Source organism: Arvicola amphibius, chromosome 4 (assembly GCF_903992535.2).
Source record: "Arvicola amphibius chromosome 4, mArvAmp1.2, whole genome shotgun sequence".
Lineage (NCBI taxonomy): Eukaryota > Metazoa > Chordata > Mammalia > Rodentia > Cricetidae > Arvicola > Arvicola amphibius.
Window position 1 is genome coordinate 99041477 of NC_052050.1, and position 18764 is coordinate 99060240.

Here is an 18764-nt window from a genome sequence, read left to right on the forward strand (position 1 = left end):
CAGTACTCGGGGCTTCTTCCAGATAAAGAAACCCAACATGCTACACCAAACATGCAAGCTGCTTTCTCTGAAGGTACCTGTGTGTGTCCTCAAAACTTGGGACAGGGAAACAAGATGGTTATGACAGGAAACCATGTCTGAGAATTGAGGGCAAGAGAAACAGACAGAATACTGAGCTTGGAGGATTATCCTAGTGTGCAGAGATGCTCTGGAGCATGGAGTCCACCCCTGGCCCTGTGAATCAGGGCAGGGCAGGTAGAGGGAAGGCAGCTGTTCTGAGTTAGGCAGAGCTACAGGGAGCCTCAGCAGTGCTTACTCTTGCCATCACCTGCAACTTCAAAACTCTGAGCCAAGCCCCTTTCACTTGCTCAAAGATAAAGCCTTGATATCTGTATGCCCTCTAGAGGATTCTATTGCATGACCAGTATTAGGAACCATGCATGATATTAGGCAGAGCCAAGAAGGTTTTGGAACTCAACATTTAGTCTTTGCTGCTTTCTATGAATTGCGCTTCCATCTGGAAGCTCTCCTTAGCCACGTGCCAATCAGACAAATGTCAGCAGGGAAGTGGCACTGGGTATGAAGCAGAAGCTATGTCTACTTAGGTCCTGAAATTGGCTTTCAGGATGGAGAAGATATGCTGTCTAACTCCTCATTGTGTGATAGGTCTCAATGGGTTTGACACCATCCTAACTACAGAACTGCAGGTAGTCCCTGTCCCTAAGCACTCCCAGAGGAAGAGAGGGCCTGCATGTTGGGTGCAGCATTGGTTTCTCTTCCTGTAAAACACCAGGGGACACTCAGGAAAGGGAGGAGAAGGCCTGCTTCTACTGTCTAACTCCTCTAGTTGGACATAACTTTCAGCCATTCTCCTCTTCCTCCCGTCATAACAGATTGTGTACAGTTGGGATTCTATAAAGTAACCATACACAGCATGCCAACCATAATCAAGAATAAGTCAGCTAGCCTCACTAGAGGCCTCAAGTGCCTTACCTGAGGGAGAAGGACTTTGGAGATGGGTTGATTGCTCTTCCTAAGCTTCCTGCTGATCCTTGGTTCCATATGTGAGCACTCAGACAGTACTTTATCCAGAGAGTCCTACAGCCCCCATACAAGAGTCCTCAGACAAGCCGTGCTTAGCCTTGGTTAAAGTCACTTGACCTGGCTCTTCGTGAGGTCCCCTTCCAAAGTTCACAGCTGTCTGCAGCATGGGAACTCCAGCCTATCCAATGTAACTCATCTGCCTGTCCTGAACAAATGCCAGTCCTGAAAGCAGCCTGCTCCGTTTCAGACACAGTAGTGAAAATGCTGAGGAGCTAACAGACTATGAGGCTTGGAGCCAGTCAACCAGGCCAGGGAGACTGAGCTGGCCTCCCCTGCTTCTCACAGATTCTCCAAAACATCTGCTTAGAATTAATAACTCAAAGTTCCCATTCCCTCTTCCAGTCCACCTCCCAGTCTCCCTTTGGATAGAGCCAAGGTTAGGCAAACCTTTCTTCCTTCCCTGCCAAATACTCATGCAGAACACCTCCCCCCTATAACTTCCTGGATCTTCCTCATGGTGCATCCAAATTATCTCCTGTATTCTTCACTTTTCATCACCCAGAGCCAGCCCTTTGCACTTTATAATGCAAATGTAAAATGCTTTGCAGTTTTCTAAATGCAGTTGGGGTTTTCCAGAGCTGTGCAAGGCCAGGAAATGAAGCATGTCATTTAAATGACCCCTGTTAACCTTTGACCTTTAAGTGGCTTCTCATAAAACTCACTTCTCTCCTGGCTCTGCTTTGCATTCTCCAGTGCAGGGAGCCTACAACCTTCCCTCTTCTCCTTCCCTTGGTGTCTTTCTCCTGAGATTCCCCATATTAGGCTCTTGTAGATGTCAGAGGCAGAAATGTGAGCCTCAAGAAGTATACAGCAAGAGGTTTTGAGCTAGATGTATGTGGACCTATTTCTGGTATTTTTCCTGAGGTCTCCTGGCTTCAGCTGCTTCTCTCCCTGTCCTCTTGCTGCATAAAACAGTAATAATCACAGATAGCGCCTAGTGACCTTTTCCTAGGGCCAGATGCTGCTAGCAGTGTTTCAGATAGCTTAACTCATTAGACCCTACAGGCTAGCCAAGTAGTTCCTGTCATCCTCACCTTTTATAGATGAGGATGCTAAAACAGAGATGCTCAAGATTTTACTCAATGCCATGCTGTACTGGGGGAGGGGAGGCAGTACTCTGCACAGATCAGCATAGACTCTGTGCTCTGGACTAGGACTCCCCTATCCTCCCCTCGTGCACTAATAAGCCACTGGCTAAGTTGTGACTCTGGGCCAGGTATCAAAGACAACAAAAAATCATCAGCCCAACCCTCTATATAGCTGGCGGCATCCAGCGGAAGAAAGACCCATCCAAAGATGGGTTTAGATGCCCAGGAAAAATGGGGGATAGTATATTGAACCTTTGCCAAAGAAGAGAACAAGAAATGATTGAGAGCCTGAATTATTGAATTCAGTATATTCTTATAATTGTTTACCAGGCAGGCAGCCCAGGTGAGGGCCTGCAGGCAGTAAGTCATCCAAAGTCAAATCTCAAGGCTATGGGACTGGTGTCACTGGTCCAGTCCAGAATACCAGGTGGTTAGACTCTGATGGCTGACCTATCAAATTTATGCAAACTTGGGTACCCTATAGCTCTGAGGTCCCAAGAACAGTGTGGGTCTCGCTAGGCTCAAATCCCAGCATGGCTCCTTTCTGAGAGCTATAGAAGAGAACCTGCTCACTTTCCTTGACTACATTTTAGAGTCTGCTTCTCCCATCTTCAGAGCCAACAATGGCAGATTTTCCCTTTCTCTGACCACTCTTAAGGATTTCTTCTAATTATATTGGACTTACTTTAGCAATCCCAAAATAATCTCCCAATTTCAAAGTTTCTCTGTTACTCATGCTTGTGGAGTCCCATTTGAAGATTCCCTGTTCCGTGAGGTGGTGGCGCACGCCTTTAATCCCAGCACTCGGGAGGCAGAGGCAGGCGGATCTCTGTGAGTTCGAGGCCAGCCTGGTCTACAAGAGCTAGTTCCAGGAACAGGCTCTAAAAAAGCTACAGAGAAACCCTGTCTCGAAAAACCAAAAAAAAAAAAAAAAAAAAAAAAAAAAAAGAAAAAAAAAATGAAGATTCCCTGTTCTCAAATTCCAGGGAGTAGAACATTAGGCTTTGGGAGCCATTACTTCATCCTGCAGGGATATGAAAACAGACAGCTTTCAGGGCTCTCTGTAACGTGCTGTACCCGAGGAGCCCCTGAGATTGGATGGCAGGTGAACAAGCAAGGATGTTAGCTAGGAGATTCTCTGGGGTTATGTGACCTTGGCTCCACCTCAACCAGGACTTCGGCAGATGGCCTCTTGCTGGACTGAGATCTACCTGGCAGGCTCCAAGGTCTTTGGTCTGGACTCTTGTGCTTTGCAGTTTCCAGCTGTGATTCTCTCCTAAGCCCCTTCCTCCCACTGGACTGTACCTCCCTCAGGCTTCAGCACGCAGTGTCACCTTGCCTGCTTGTCTGTCTCTGCCGCCCAATCCCTGGTCCTGACTGCTCACAAGCTTCCTGTCATCAGTGTTCTCTCAGGCAGCCTGCCCACCTCCCAAACTCCCCTTGCCTTCATGCCCTTCATACAAGACTTAAATCTCTTCTTCCATGGTCACACAACCTTCCCAGACCAGGTACTCAAGTGAGTCATCTAGCTGCAGGACTGGCCACCACTTTCCTTCTCCTGCCCTTAAATCTAAGCCAGCCATCCTGAGCCAGAGGTGGGTAGAACTCTGAGAGCTGAAGTGGGGCAAGAGGAATTTTAAACAAAGCCTGTGTTAGGTTTTGAAAGGAGCCTTTCTCCAGGGAAGGATTAGAGTTCCAGTCATTCATGGGTCTGCTGCAGAATGTTAGTGTCTGACTCGAGTGGTTCAAATTTAAGATGAAATCCAATGTGACAGGGCATTTTGGTTTGTTTCTCAAGAAATGAGGACATTGTTGACCATAATAAAGCATTCTGATTTGGGCCTTAGTTATGTCCACAGATGGAAAGTTCGTCAAAATCTATAACTATCCCCCTCAATTTTGACAGCTCTTGTTTAAAAAAAAAATCCACACTTACCTTAGTTAGATACTGGCCTGTGAGTATCACACACAAGTGGGGGGGGGGGGGGAGAGAGAGAGAGAGAGAGAGAGAGAGAGAGAGAGAGAGAGAGAGAGAGAGAGAGAGGAGAGAGAATGCACACAAACACATACGAGGAGTCAGAGTAATTTGCTTAGTAGAAATTCAGACCTGGGCTGAGTAGAGCACTCTGTTGATAAAGTACTTGCTGTGCCTGACCCCCAGCACCTGTGTAGAATACAGAGCACAGTGGTGCATGCCTACAATCCCACCAGTTCTGGGAAGGGAGGAAAACGATGTTTGGAGCTTGCTGGTCAACCACCTTAACCAAACTGGTAAGAAACCTTGTCTCAAAAGGCAAGGTAGAAAAGCAGTTGAAGAATGTTGATCTCTGGTTTACATATTCATGTGTATGTACGTACACACCTACAAACCCAGGTCCACTTGCTAAATGGTTTCTCTGCTGTGTAGGGCCAGGCTAGAGCTTTTCGGGGGCTGCCACATCCCCACAGACTGCCCCTTTCCAGGAAACCCAAGTCCAGTATTTTACTTTTCTTCCTGCTGTGAAAAAAGTATTTTTTCTTGAAAACAAGTGTCCGTCTGTCCCCAACACTAGAGCAGAATACAGTTATGTTTAAAAGCTAAGGGTTGAGAGGCCTAAATGTGTAGCTCAGTGGTAGGGCATGTGCTTAACATGTACAGAGTCCTGGATCAGTCCCCAGACACCAAAACAAATGGGAAAAAGAGACTTGAGCTGGGGGGTGGTGTGATCCCAGCACTCCGGAAGCAGAGGCAGGTGGATCTCTGTGAGTTTGAGACCAGCCTGGTCTACAAAGTGAGTTCCAGGGCAGCCAAGGCTTCACAGACAAATCCTATCCCAAAAACCAAGACCAAAAAAAAGTGAGACTTGGCAAGATTAAGTCCCAATGTGCTTATTGGTGAACTGGGAATTAGGTGTGTACAAGGACAGCCAAGGGCTCTGGGGATAGAGACAAGCAGGCTTGCTTCTGCATCATCTCCCTATAACCTCCTTTGCCTCCTGACAGAAAGGGATGCTTTCTTCCAAGACCTGAATCAGTAGTGGCCAGAGTAACAGTCCCTCCTGTCCCAGCCATAAAGGTCCAACTTCCATATTTGGTGAATCCATATTCTAGTTTTGCCTTTTGGTTGTGTGTAGGTAGGAGGTTATATTTAGCACTGCAGACTGTCATAGATAGACAGCTGGCTATGTATCCATGACTCCCCACTCAAGTTAGAAACTCGGGGATGCAGCCAAGTTGGAGCTCTTCTCCAGCAGAACTTTCTGTTTTTGCTTCCTGTCCCAGCCCTGCAATAGCAAGGCCCCTGGTAAGCCAGGTCAGTGGCTCTGCGAAGTCCTACAGCCCCAAAACTAGCCAAATGGATAAGAAAAGGAGATAAGAGGTGCCCTTCACCCACAACTCACCTGACCCCAGGCCTGTTAGCCCTTGATCTTACCACCTTTAATTCCATGCCCACATTACAGAGCCATTGTCCACTTGAGCCTTATTTCTACCAAGTGCCTAGTTAAAATGGGGCTAGAGCCCTAGAATAGCCAACCTGTACTAGTCCTCTCTCTGCTGGGCTAACCTCTCCTCCCAGTCTCTTGCCTGCCTGCCCCAGAAAGACAGCAGGTAAGGCCAGCCAAGGATGCTGAGAGGGCTGCCTTATGAAGAAAGAATGGTGGGGGCCAGACACATAGCCTTGCCTATGTTGGTAGTCACCGCCAACCTCAAGCTTCCCTTGCTTATTGTAGTGATCCATATTTGTTAGCAGGGTAAAGGCCTGAGCAGGCCCTGAGGGATCTGTGCATAGCTGACTCCCTGACCTCCTCCAGCTCTGGGTAGGTCATTTCCCAGCACGACCTTTTCTGGTTACCAGACTAGTCTAGTCTTCCCTCAGCATTCTTAGCTGGATATTTTTCTCTATTGGAATCTCTATTTGTTTGATTTACAAAGGTGCTAAGGTACTTTGAGGCAGAAACCCTGACTCCTGTCCACAATTGAATCCCCGCCAGTAGAGTAGGTGAATGAATAGAAATGAGAACGTGCATTAGGGACTCAGCCTGTAAAATGAGATGTCAACCTTATTTCAGAACAGGGATCCCAAGGGCATGCCTGGGTACCTGGCCATTCTGACCCACATCTGACATAATAGCCACATGAGTCAGCCTTGATCCTCACTGAGCAGTTGGAAGGACTCCAAGACTGTATTTAAGGGCCTACATTACTCTTCTGCATTCACAGGCTGTGTGAGTCTCCTGCATTGTTGTGTGGAGTAAATCACCTGCACTCCACCCAGTGCCCCTTTCATTCCCTCAGCAGGCGTGCCCTCAGCTGGCACCTCAAATAGATGCTGCTGAGGAAGAAGTGGCTGAGCTGGGTGGTGATTACCTCGAGGAAAATTAATGCATTGCTATCAGTCCTGGAGGCAGAAAAGGCCCATGGCCAGATGGCTGTGCATCTTCCAGAATAAGTCATGATCCTGTTTGGGGAGGCCTCCCCTTGGCCCTGTGTATAAATCAACAGGCTTCATGCAGGGAGAGTAGGGGCCTTTATTAGGGCTTAGGGAGAGAACTGGCTCCCAGACTCTACTTCCACAAAGCTCTGTCATCCTCTAAAGGGCTATGACATTTCTCAGATACCCTTCTCAGCCAGGAGCCATCTATAAGTGAGGCCACAAATCTATGTCCCAGGAGGATGATGGAAGAGGCTTTTAAACCCAGGATGTCAGGACAAACTCTGGCAGCCTTATTTTCTCTCTGTGGGCCTTAATTGGATGGTCAGAAGGACAGACATATCTATGGTTTGTCTGACCATGTAGGATGGTTTTCCTGACAGCAAAGGAAGAATATGGGCTCAGGTTGGCGACCACATCCTGGAAACCACAGAGATACTCAGCCAGCTCCTGGCCTTGCCAGTCACCCTGCAGTTTGGCTACCCCTCATCTTTTTCTGCAAGTGTGCAGTAAGGATAACAAAATGTCATGATCCAACAGAAGACCCTAAAGGAGATTAGCAAGATGAGTCTTCTGGGGTATTTAGAACAGTGTCACATTTGGTAAAGCTCTTGTCAGGGGATAGTCTCTAGCCAAGAATAGCCTCGTTTGTTGGTTGGAAGTTACCTTGTTACAAGGTATGTAGGACTCTGCGTCATGCTTGTAGGGTTAGGTTGGGTCTGTTTGTCATGTCTGTTTCATCTTGGACTCTCGGTGGCTTTGCCCAGTGGATTTACTTGCTGCTTCCTCTCATGTCCTGCATGGCCAGATTGAGCTTCACTCACCCTGCCACTCAAGGGTGTGCCTGGTGAAGGAGACTCTGCTGGCTCTGCAGTACCTGGCTCTGGGTCTGCAGCAGGGAAAGCAGAAAAACTGAGCACTGTGCTCCAGTTCCTGTGCGTCAGCTCCAGGGCAGGTATGTTCCTCCTGTTCTGGTGGCTTTACCAAGGGTCAGGACTTGGGAAAGTGCCTGGATGGTGATCCCAAGTCTGTCCTCTGTCAGCCTCTCAGCTCTGCAGCGGGTCCCCATCCCAAAGCATGAAGAAATCTGAGGAGCAAACACTAGAACTAAAAGGGAGGGGAGAATGCAGAACATTTGGCCTTGACTAATTTCAGGGCATTGCACAAACTCTGGGCAGGCTCATTTGTCCAGGGCAAAGGTTGTTCAGCAAATGCTTCATGTCCCTAAACCATCACTGCTGCTAACCAGCACAAGAGGCAAAGCCCATAAATAACCCTTGAGCTTAGGAATTGCTAGTCTCCTTGTCAACAATTCCAAAAAAGTGGGCAGCTGAAGAAGCGGGAACATGGATTCGAGGGCTGCACTGTTGGATTGTAGAACCAGGTTGGGCTCAGGAGCTCACCCAGAGCTTTAGAAACAGTAACCTGGGTGCCCTCTGCCACATGTTGTCTTTATACTCATGGGAAGTGACCTGCTGTATCTCAGGCTTCCAGTCCTCTGGCACATAGTGGAAAACCATAAGTAACAGCTGCTCACCAGGGAGGCTATGAGGATAAAGTGGAACCAGATACAGAAATCATGGGTACTGTGTATGGCAAACCTGAGTTACCATTATTGCCAGGGTTGGGCTTGCTTTGGGTGATACTTACACCAAAGAAATGTTAAAGGCCTTGGGTTCTGGGATGTGCACATAAGCTCCAATCCAAGGACCAGGCCTGAAAAGCAGTCCCTTGCTCACACTTAGGATAAGTTCTATTCATAACATGAGCAAGTGATCTAACCTGATCTGTCACTTTCTGCTTACTGGTGTGTGGAGGGTGGTGGTCACTGAAGATCCACTGAGATTGCCCATGGTGTCTGACCCATGCCCACTGTAGTACAGACCTGTGTGGGCTACCAGATCATAGTCAGTTTCCCCCTTAAAGACAGCTACCATGTGAGGGTTCAGGTGGTGGTGGCTGGAACCAAGTCATTCCACTCACTCACTACCTAGAAAAGATGGCCCAAGGTCTGCCTTTTCAGCCTGTGTCTGTGAACTCAGTATTACCCCTTCCTCTTCCTGATTCACAGTCTTCTCACACCTAGGTACCCGGGAGCCCCACAGAAGCCACAGAAGCCCACCTTTGAGATGTCTGCCATGGCTGAGAACCACTGTGTCATTGTCATTATGTGCTTAATATTTTTCGTTGAATCTACTTAGGTTTTCCCCCTCCCTTAGGACAAGATAGGTAGGTTAGCCCATCCTAAACTATACCCATGACATTGTGGGAAACTAAATGCAGACTGTCATAAAATCTAAAGTCATTCACATTTGTGCCATCTTGTGTCATCGCTGGTGTCAGCAGGCACTTAAGGTCTATGTACTTGTTAGTCCCTGCCAGTCCATGGGGCTCAGCTGGTTCTGAGAAGAGGGCTCATTCTCCTGGCCAGGAAGAAGCCCTGCCTCCTAGAGCCCAGCTGTGACTGTTATCTTATGATAGAAGGGTAATGACTGGTCTTAAGAACATTTAAGCCGTGTGGTGGTGGCGCATGCCTTTAATCCCAGCCCTCAGGGAGGCAGAGGGAGTTGGATCTCGGTGAGTTTGAAGTCAGCCTGGTCTACAGAGTGAGTTCCAGGACAGCCAGAGATACATAGAGAAACCCTATCTTGAAAAGCAAAACAAAACAAAACATTTAATATGCAGTAGTGTCACTTTGTTTTATTGAATCTAAGTGAATTGATTCTTGTGGCCTATAGATGTAATCATGGGTAGATTTCGTTAAATGAACTGCGCATTAGCAGGCTTGTTGAAGCCCCATGTATGAGTATTAGTAGGATTCAGCCCCAGGTGCTTTTGGCCAGGTAAGAAAGTTATATATTTCAGAGCATAGTAGTGCATGCCTTTAATCCCAGCACTTGGGAGGCAGAGGCAGGTGGATCTCTAAGTTCAAGACAAGCCTGGTCTATGTAGGGAGTTTCAGCACAGCCAGAAGTACATAGTTAAATTCTTATTTAAAAAAAAAAAGTTTCTACACTTCTCCCATCAATGCCCCGGGAGGCAGGAACCAGATAGAAACAAATAGCACCATTCCTGGGGCTAGAAATGGAAAAGGTCGACTTCCTACCTGGCTATAGCCAGACCAACAGAGTCTGCATTTGTTAACAAACTCTCTTTTGACTTGGATACACTGAGGCCAACAGGAAGTCTTGGCTAAGTCACTTGAGGTAAGGGTGCTACGTGAAATAGATGGATGGGAGGAAAGTTTGGACAAGAAGCTGGTGAGACAGAACTCTCACTGAGGGAACCTTGGGGAGACCCTAGGGGCCTTTCAAACCTCAACCTTATAAAACATACTGTGAAGTTTTCCTACCAGCTTTCTGCTGTCTACCCAGAAAAGGAAGCAATCACAATTGTGTAATGCTGCCCTGCTCTGTGTTTCAGAACACGGACACCTTCATTCACAACCCTCCTACTTGGGAAGCAGCCTAGTGGGTTAGATTTGGAGGCCCAAGTTCTGAGACGTTGCAGGCTCTCAGCTCAACCGCACACAGCTATGACAGCCAGAGACAGCCAGGGACCTCAAGATTGCCTGGTTCCCCAGTACCCCTGCCCTCCTTATGACAAGCTCTGGTGGCATCAGATGTCCTTGGCCAGAAATGAAAGCCAGAAGGGTTTCTGCTCCCAGGCACAGGCTGATATTCTGGGTCCAGACTTCAGGATCTACTTCTAGCTTAAGGGAAAAACTTTTCCAGTAAAGAGGAGACTCAGAGCAACCCCGCCCCCAGAGAATGCTGCTCCAAGAGGCCTCAGCTTCTCCACTGCGTCTGCCACCTAGGGAAGAGAGACTGAGAGAGCTCGGCATTCCAGGTATAATTGAATTTTTGTATTCTTTTAGGTGTAGCCTCAGACATGAAAGTATCCACAACCCCAAGCCATGGGTCAACTTCTTCCACAGTGTACTTTACAATATTTCTATTGTAGTAGTAGGCCCTCTACAATATTTCTACTCTTCTCAAAGAGTAGAAATGATGCCAGATCAACACCCCCTGACAGTGGTTGGAAAAGTGGCTCACTTCTAAGAGCACCTCACTCTTTACAGTGACACTGGATTCTGCCACTTTGTCTGCTCCATGGCTTCTCTTTGCTGTATACATGTTTGACTACCAAATAATAGCTGAACAAACTTGCTTTGTAAAAGGCTAAAATTATGCATAGTCTGGTAAAAAGTGAATGTCATCTTCCTCCCCTGACCAATGCTCTCTCTAGTCTATTCTGGGGCATGCACCCTGCCAGTTCCCTGCCCCTTGTACCTGCATATGCTCACACCTGTCTTCCTACAGAGACCTAGTCTGCTTGTCTCTCCTTGACATGGGCCTGGTTCTTATTTGCTACTCAGTAAATATTGACCCATTGAATGATTGCCATTTTTACAAAATTGGGACTGTATTCATCTTGTTCTGCAGTTTGGTTTTGGCAGTTTGAATGGGGGCTTTCCTGTGTTGGGGACATGGGTGGAGCTTATTATACTTTACTGCATTCAGTGGAAGTGCCCAGAGTGTGATGTCCAGTGTGCACGTAGCATGAACATGAGCACTGCACTGAATCTGGTCATTCACATCTCAGAGGACCCTGAGTGTCAGTGCTGTGAGCAGTTTTATTCTAGCACAGTGGTTTAGTGCAAGGGGTTCATCACCTAACCCTAGCAAGTGCTAGGCTAAGTTAGATCTAGTGATATTAATGAAAGCTCTTATCATGAAAAACACTGGCCACTTTTGTCACCTGTGTCACAGAGAAAAACAGTTTCCATCTAACTGTCCTCAACTCGAAGGCCTTGTTACTGGTCAGGAGCAGCCAGGGTGCTTCTCTCTGTAAGGGCCAGGCGGCCTAGAGAAGCTCCTAGCTCAGGGAATGGGATCAGTCAGAAGTCCAGGGTCACTTGCCAAGTGGCATAGGACACAGCCCCCTACATGGCCGCCAGACCCCTACTCTAAGCCAGTTGGCCCTGAGCTGCTTTGTTCTTCCCATCAAAGAGGTGCTGGGAAAGACTTCCTGCAGTTGGGAGCTCTGCCTCTGTCACGCACGCAAGTGCAGAAGCTGCATGCCGCAGTCACTCAGTCCTCCACCATCCTTTACGCTCAGATGGCTGTTTGGACGTTCCCAATCCTCCGTCCTGTCAGTGTTTATTTTAAAATCGTCTAGGAACATGCTTGCAACGTTCCTTAGATCCCTGGCAAACACTCCGTTGCATCAAATAGTGCTTCATCTGCATGAGTCCAGTTCCTCAGAAGAGCTGCCTCAGAGGACTAAGCTTCAAGAGCCCTTTGAAAATCATGGCTTGAGGGAAAACTGGGGAGCAGTTTATCCTTTGCTGTGTTTGTGCATTCTCTGGATCCGCTTCAGGGACCAGTCAGAGAGGGAAGCACAGGCAGACGAACCACAGTCCTCTGTGACACATGTCCTTGGGCAGCAAAATGTGATGTTGACAAGTATGGGTACTGCCGTGGAGCTCAGTCTCCATAGTGGACCATTTACTGCTGCACGTCTTCCAGTAATCCCTCTCCCCAGCCCCCGAGAAACTGCAGCCCCAGTGCACTGTGCTTTTAAAGCCCCCACCTCCTCTCTCTGTAAAGACCTGAGGCAAGCAGTTTTCCGTCTGTTTGTACCCTACCCCCACACACTGTGAACTGCTTCTATTAAAAGCAGTCAGAGATTGATAACGGGTGTTGAGAAAGATGTCACTTATTTCACAGGGTGAAAGGCAAGTTGCTGTGGCTTTCAGTAGAAGCTCACAGGCGTAGTCAGTGGCAGCATACTGACCACTGGGGGGCGGTGGAGCTGTGTGCCCCCAGCAGCTTCCTTCCCTCACCCTCCTGGAGTCTTAGACTCCCCACCTTAGAACACTGCCAAACAGAGAAGGGCACTGGCAAAGAGGCAGATAAAAGTGGTAGGGATGAGGGCCAGCTATGCTCACCTAACTGGGCCTGAACACAGGTCTCTGATACCCTAGGGCTGGTATGGGGGACTTTCTCTCTCTCTCTCTCTCTCTCTCTCTCTCTCTCTCTCTCTCTCTCTCTCTCTCTCTCTCTCTCTCTCTCTCCTCTCTCTCTCTCTCCCTCTCCCCCTCCTCCTCCCCCTCCCCCTCCCCCTCCTCCCCCCCCCCCCCGTCTCTCTCTCTCTCTCTCACACACACACACACCAGCTATCATGGGCTTCTTTCTCTACCAGCTGCCCTCCTTCTCTTCAGGGTCTACTTGGGCCTAACAGGTAGGAGAGTCCTCCATATCCAGGGAAGATCAACTCTTTGCATACATATTTATCCCATCCTCTAGCATAACAAGCATCCCAGAAATTTCCTGAAAGTCATTTTGCAAATGCAAATTTGAACATAGTTGTCCTCAGTTCCTATCCTTCAAAGCTCTCATTCTCCGTCCCACCTTCCTTCTGGTCCTTGGCATCATGGTGAGAGAAGAAGCTCCCACATCAGAGTGTTAGAGCTTTGAGTACCAAGGCCACTAGCTGTATGACCCCAGGTGTCTCTGGAACTCTGCTGGCCTCAGTTGCTTCATCTACAAAACAAGGTGGTTGTGGAAACTAAATTACTTTATGCTAAAGGTTCACAGTATAATCCTTGATACATGCAGCTGCCATGCTGTCATCATCATGGGGTTCTCGGGCTAGTGCAGGGAGGAGTCAGGAGATTGGAAGTTCCTCCACCCTGCCTTGTTCAACTTGAGGTCTCTATGAAACAGAGGAGCCCAATACAGACCCATCCGTGAGTCCCCTTCTGGGCATCCATGTCTGCTTCCTCCTCATCCCTTTACAGCCTTTGCTAGCCCAGTTAGGCCTGCTCTGCACAGCAGTGAGGAGGAAGAGAACAGTGGAGAAGACAGGGTGGAAACCGGGAAGATAGACTCCCACTTCAGCTGAACTAAATTAATAGGCAACTGCTCTTGTCAGCTGTGGCAGAGAGACACAACTCAGTACTGCCACCAGCAGCCTGAGGAATTCTGCTCAGTAAAACCAGACCCTTGACTACCCACAGAAAGGACTTGCAGGACAATCTAAAGTAAAGCAGCATTGTTAAGATAAGGGAAAGTGCATACTTAAATGCTCTGGGGGAAGGAGTTTTAGGAAAATTGTGGTACACATCCCAGACACAGGCGCAGGCTTCTTGAGAGAGTCACACTTAGATGTATTTACAATAAACACAAAAGTACGTGACTCTTTAAATTACATTGTTCAAAGGGTGTCATTTAGAACAATGTTTAAAGATTAAACAAAGCTGGAAAGTTGGACCTTTCTTATTATGTAAAAATCACATATGAGTTAGTCATTTGTCTTAGCTTAAGAATTTCCTTTTGAAAGTGAATGTGTGGAGTGGTTTTTATGAGGTGCATTGTTTAAGACTTAGAGAGGTGGGACAAGTGCAAGCACAATTAAACTCAAGGCCACCCTCATTTTGGCCCTAGGTGATTGTAGTTGGTGCCATTGATGTCCTCATTTGCCGTGTCTTTAGGAAGACAGACACTATTTCTGCAGACATTTGGATGGAAGTTTCCGACTCCTAGCTAGACTCTGGAGTATTAGCTAGGGAGAGAACTCAGGGAGTAAAGACACTTGCTGCCAAGCCTGGTGATCAGAGTGTGGTTCCAGAACAATCAGGTGAAAGGAAAGAACCAACTCCCACTTGTTGCTCTCTGATTTCCACACGCCCTGTAGCACATGTGTATTCACACATACGCATAGACACAGTAAGTAAAATGTAACGGACCCTGGAGTAAGGGCTTCTTTGCATTCCCATGTCCCCTTGATTCCCCCTGTCTTTCTCTCCTACCTCAGTCCCTCACAGTGAGCCTGGAATGAGCACATTTTGACAGGCCAGAGGGCATGCTTGGCCAGCCATAACAGTGTTTTTGTTGCTTTGTTGTTTGTTTGTTTGTTTGTGAGGCAAAATAGCCCTATATAGCCAGGCTGGCTTCAAACTCTTGATGTTTATGCTAGGTGACAGATGTTACAGGTATGTGTGGCCATGCCTGATTTACCAAACATACTGGTGTCTTTCTCTTCTGCTTCCCTTTGTTGGAGGTGAGCAGTGATGGGCACGTTCCCCTCATATCCAAATAAATACCTTTTGAAATAAAGTGAATTTTTTTTAAGCACAGGCAACCATGGGGCAGGGGGTACAGGTACATACCAGGCCAAGGGAAAGGTATTGGTACCAGGGCAAAGGGATCATGGCTGTGTAGAATGGAGACTCCCTAAAGGCAAGGCAAGGATGTCTGCAGCCCCTCCAGAAAGCCCACTGCCACAGCTAGGTCAGGGTGAGTTGGGTAGGACTAGAAGTGGTAGCTTGTGGGACACACTTTCCTTGCTGGACCTGGATCAGTACCCCAACCCTGATATGACAGTGACAGTCTGCAGGCTGGTGCTACCTGGAAGGTGTGGTAAGAACCTTTGGGTGAAGGCTGCTCCCACCGTGCCCACCCGGGGACTGGAGCAGTTTATTTCTTTCGTATGTATTAGCAGCCATCATGAATAAGGCTGCCCACTTGTCAGCAATGCCCTGTTTCAGCCTTTCCCCGGGGCTCTTGCTAGCTCTGCAGGGCCTGTAGCCACATCTACCTTAATGAACCACCTTGCTGTGTCAGTTTTAGGTGACAGAAAATGCAGGCTCAGGCCTCAGAAGGCAATGGAAAGGTGGCATGAGTCAGGGGTTCCAAAGGCCAGACCCAGAACCCTCCTCTTAACAGTGGCAGGAGGCCCAGCCTGCGAAGTTTCCAGGCCTCAAGTGTGATTACAGTAAGAGTCTGGAGGCAGAGCCTGCTCCATCCCCAGGTGCACAGCTGTGGGAGGAGGCACTGGGCTCTGTGGCCTAACGGATCTTGACGGCTCCAGCTGCTCTTATGGGAGGCCTCACAGTCTGAAGCAGAGGCCTTGCAGATCTGCCTCGCCCACACCAGGCAGTTCCCTTCTTAAGAAGTGACCTCATGTGGCCCTTTTGCATGTGAGTTCTTTAGAAAAGAAACCCTTCCAATTATTTTCTTAGGGGCCTTGCACACCTGCTTGGGCACACTCTGCCCAAACTACACACACACACTCACACACACACAGCATACCCTACCCCTTTCTTTGTGCTCCCATTTCTACTATACAGTTCATACTATAACTCAAATGTGAAAAATTAGCTTTGCACAGTAGCCATGAATTTTACATGAATCACATTGAAATCAATAAAGTCTGTAGAATGAATCAAGTTATCGTTATTAGGAAGAAGTGGGGGCTGACTTAAAGGAGCCATGGCCCTCAGAGTACATAATGGAAAAAGTTGTCCGGCAGTGATGAGCCCAGCATAGTCTTTAACCTTTGGTAGTTCTTGGCTCCCTCAGAACTGGGGATGTCTTTGAAGTATCTACTTTCTTCTGGGGAGGTGTGAGGAAGCAGAAAGTCACATTTTCCATGACTTGTTTCTTCTTTGAACACTTGCTAATTTTTTTTTTCTTTTGTAAGTGGGTAATCTTTGAAATGACACTCTGTTTCAAGTGTGTAAGTTTGGGATCTTTGGTGTGAGTAGCAGGAAAAAGTGGGTGGTAATATTATGGAAGGTGGAAAGCCTGCCTTTTCTAGGTCATGTTTCAAGAACAGAGAAGTCAGACAAGAAAGGTTACACAAGAAAGAAGGAAGAGAGAGAACAAGAAACAGGATGGGCTAGCTCACATGGAACCTTGGGCTCTATCTCCAGCTCCACTTAAACCAAGCTTGTCAGTATATATCTAGCCCGGCACACTGCGAGGTGAAGGCAGGAGAATCAGTTCAAGGTCATCCTCTGTGACATAGAGAGTTCTAGGCTAGCCTTGGATCTAGGAGACCCTGTCTCAGAAATGAGATTGGGGATCAAACTGTGAAGTCCTTAACCCCAGACTGTCCGCATGGCACCAGTTCTGGCTCTGACTCCCACCCCAGACTCTTTATGAGTCCACCTTGGCGTTTCTGTCCAGAACAGCTTGTCCCACTTGGACAGCCAGCTGTGTGCAGGGCAGAGACTGTCAGAGGGAAAGAGGCTGAGAAATTGGTACAGCTCGCAGCTCTGCCACAGCTTTCTGGGTAGCTGAAAAAGAGAAGAGCTACAGCAGGGCCAGAGATGTAACCATCACAGACAGAGCCTTTGCTGCCTTTCACTGTGCACACCCCTCCTCTCTGCTCCCCCACACCACGATTACAGATGGGTTGGCACCCAAAGCCCTAGACCAAGAAGCACACTGCCCTATGGGAGAAATCAGGACCACTGACACTTTTCTAAACTACAGTATTTATCAGTTCATTACAGAAATATAAGAAAAAGAGACCAGTATTTTTTTTAAAGAGATTCTTGTAACCCTGCCATAACCTGACAATAGCCAAGAGGTCATTTTTCACTTAATGCTTGTTCCCCATGAGGCCTGTGTGCACCCAACCTCATCACTGGCCCACCTGCTCTGCCAAACTTTATAGAGCATGGTACCTAAGGCAGGTTTTGTTGGCGTATATATGAAATATTTTGCCTCTGTGCCCAGTTAAGTCTGTTGACAGATGATGATAATTTTACAATTATATAAATAGTACAAAGTGTCCTTTTAAATAATTCAAGTTGACTGGAAAGATGACTCGGGGATTAATAGCATGTGGTGCCATTCCAGACGACTTGAGTTCAGGTCCCAGCACCTACATCAGGTGCTCCAGCTATAGCAATAGCAATAGCTATATCTCCAGCTCCAAGGTAGCCAACATTCTGTTATGACCTCCGTGGGTATCTGCACATACATTGACATAGACACATGTACCTGGCATACACTCACATAGATACACACATACACAGACATTTAAAAATACAAAAAAAAGGCAAAAGTGGGGATGTAACCTAAGGAGGATATCAAATAATTGGTGCAGCTGGTACAACTATGGCAGCACTGTTTCAAAGCCTTTTGTTTTCTTTCTGGACAGGGTCTCACTTTATAGCCTGGGCTGACCTTGAACTCACAGAATATGCCTAAGTACTGGGATTCAATGTGTCCATCACCACACCCAGCATTTATTTGCTTTATGTGTATATGTGTATTCCTGGTTGTATATATGTGCAGCATGAGTGTGCAAGTCCTACATCACATGTCAGGCCCCCTAGAACTGGAATCACAGGCAGTTGTGAGCCATTCAGTGTATGCATGAGGAATTAGACTCATGTCCTCTGACTCTTAACAGCTGAGCTATGGCTTCTCCAGTTCCTGTCATTTTTCAAAACCAAACTATGAAGTTGAAGGTATAGCCCAGTGATAGAGTACTTGAGTTCAACACCCTAGTATTGCAAAACCAACAAGCAGAAAACAACTATATAGTGTTCCGTTGAGAGCATCTGCTATGACTTAGTTTCCCTTTTTTCTGTAAGTTTTTCCTTATTGAACCCCACTTGCTGAGCATAGATCTCCTGGAACTGCCTCTCAGTACCTACCTATGGGTATGTCATTAGCATGTAATTCTGCAATGAGCTTAGGGGTTCAAGGATGGCGGGCCTAGCTTAAAGACTTCCCTTTTGGTGGACATCAGCTATGTTCCCAGTATCTAGGTGAGTAACTGGAAGCTGTTTTTCTGATTTAAAGTCTCAGCTGTGAGTTTACTCTCATCACTCACCAACTACCTCATCTTCAAGATTTAATCAGTCTCCTCATCCCTGACAGATTCTAAGTGTTCTCTCCCTGTGTTCTGAGGGCCTCTATAAGTGCCTTTTAATATTTCCATTGTGTGTGTTAACCTTTCATTTGAGTGTGATGTATCATAAATATAAGGCTTAGCTTAATTCATTTGTTTCCCTGGCCTATTATTTTATATCCTCCTTTACCTAAAGCATTAATAGCAAAGAGCGCTGACTCATAGTACTGAGTTCAGGGTTGTTGTAATTAACTCCCTGCATGAGCATGCTGAAGTAGCACATCAGACCTTTGGGTGAAGTGCTACCTCTCTGTTTACTGGGGTTTTGTCAGTGAGCTCTTCTGTGTCCTGGAATAAGAGGAAGAGACAGATCCTGTTACCAAAACTTAAATTAATGAAAATGAAGGCAGAATTAAAATTCTATTGCTCAGTTGTGTTAGCCACATTTCAAGTCCAGTGCAGTCACGTGTGGCTATCCAGCAGTGTGAGAAAACAGTTCAGTT

At 47.3% G+C, this 18764-nt stretch overlaps 1 protein-coding gene across 7 annotated transcripts in view; it reads left to right on the plus strand.

The window, feature by feature from the left end:
- Clec16a (C-type lectin domain containing 16A) overlaps positions 1-18764 on the plus strand; it is a 224081-nt gene that overhangs the window by 122185 nt on the left and 83132 nt on the right. The window lies entirely within an intron of this gene.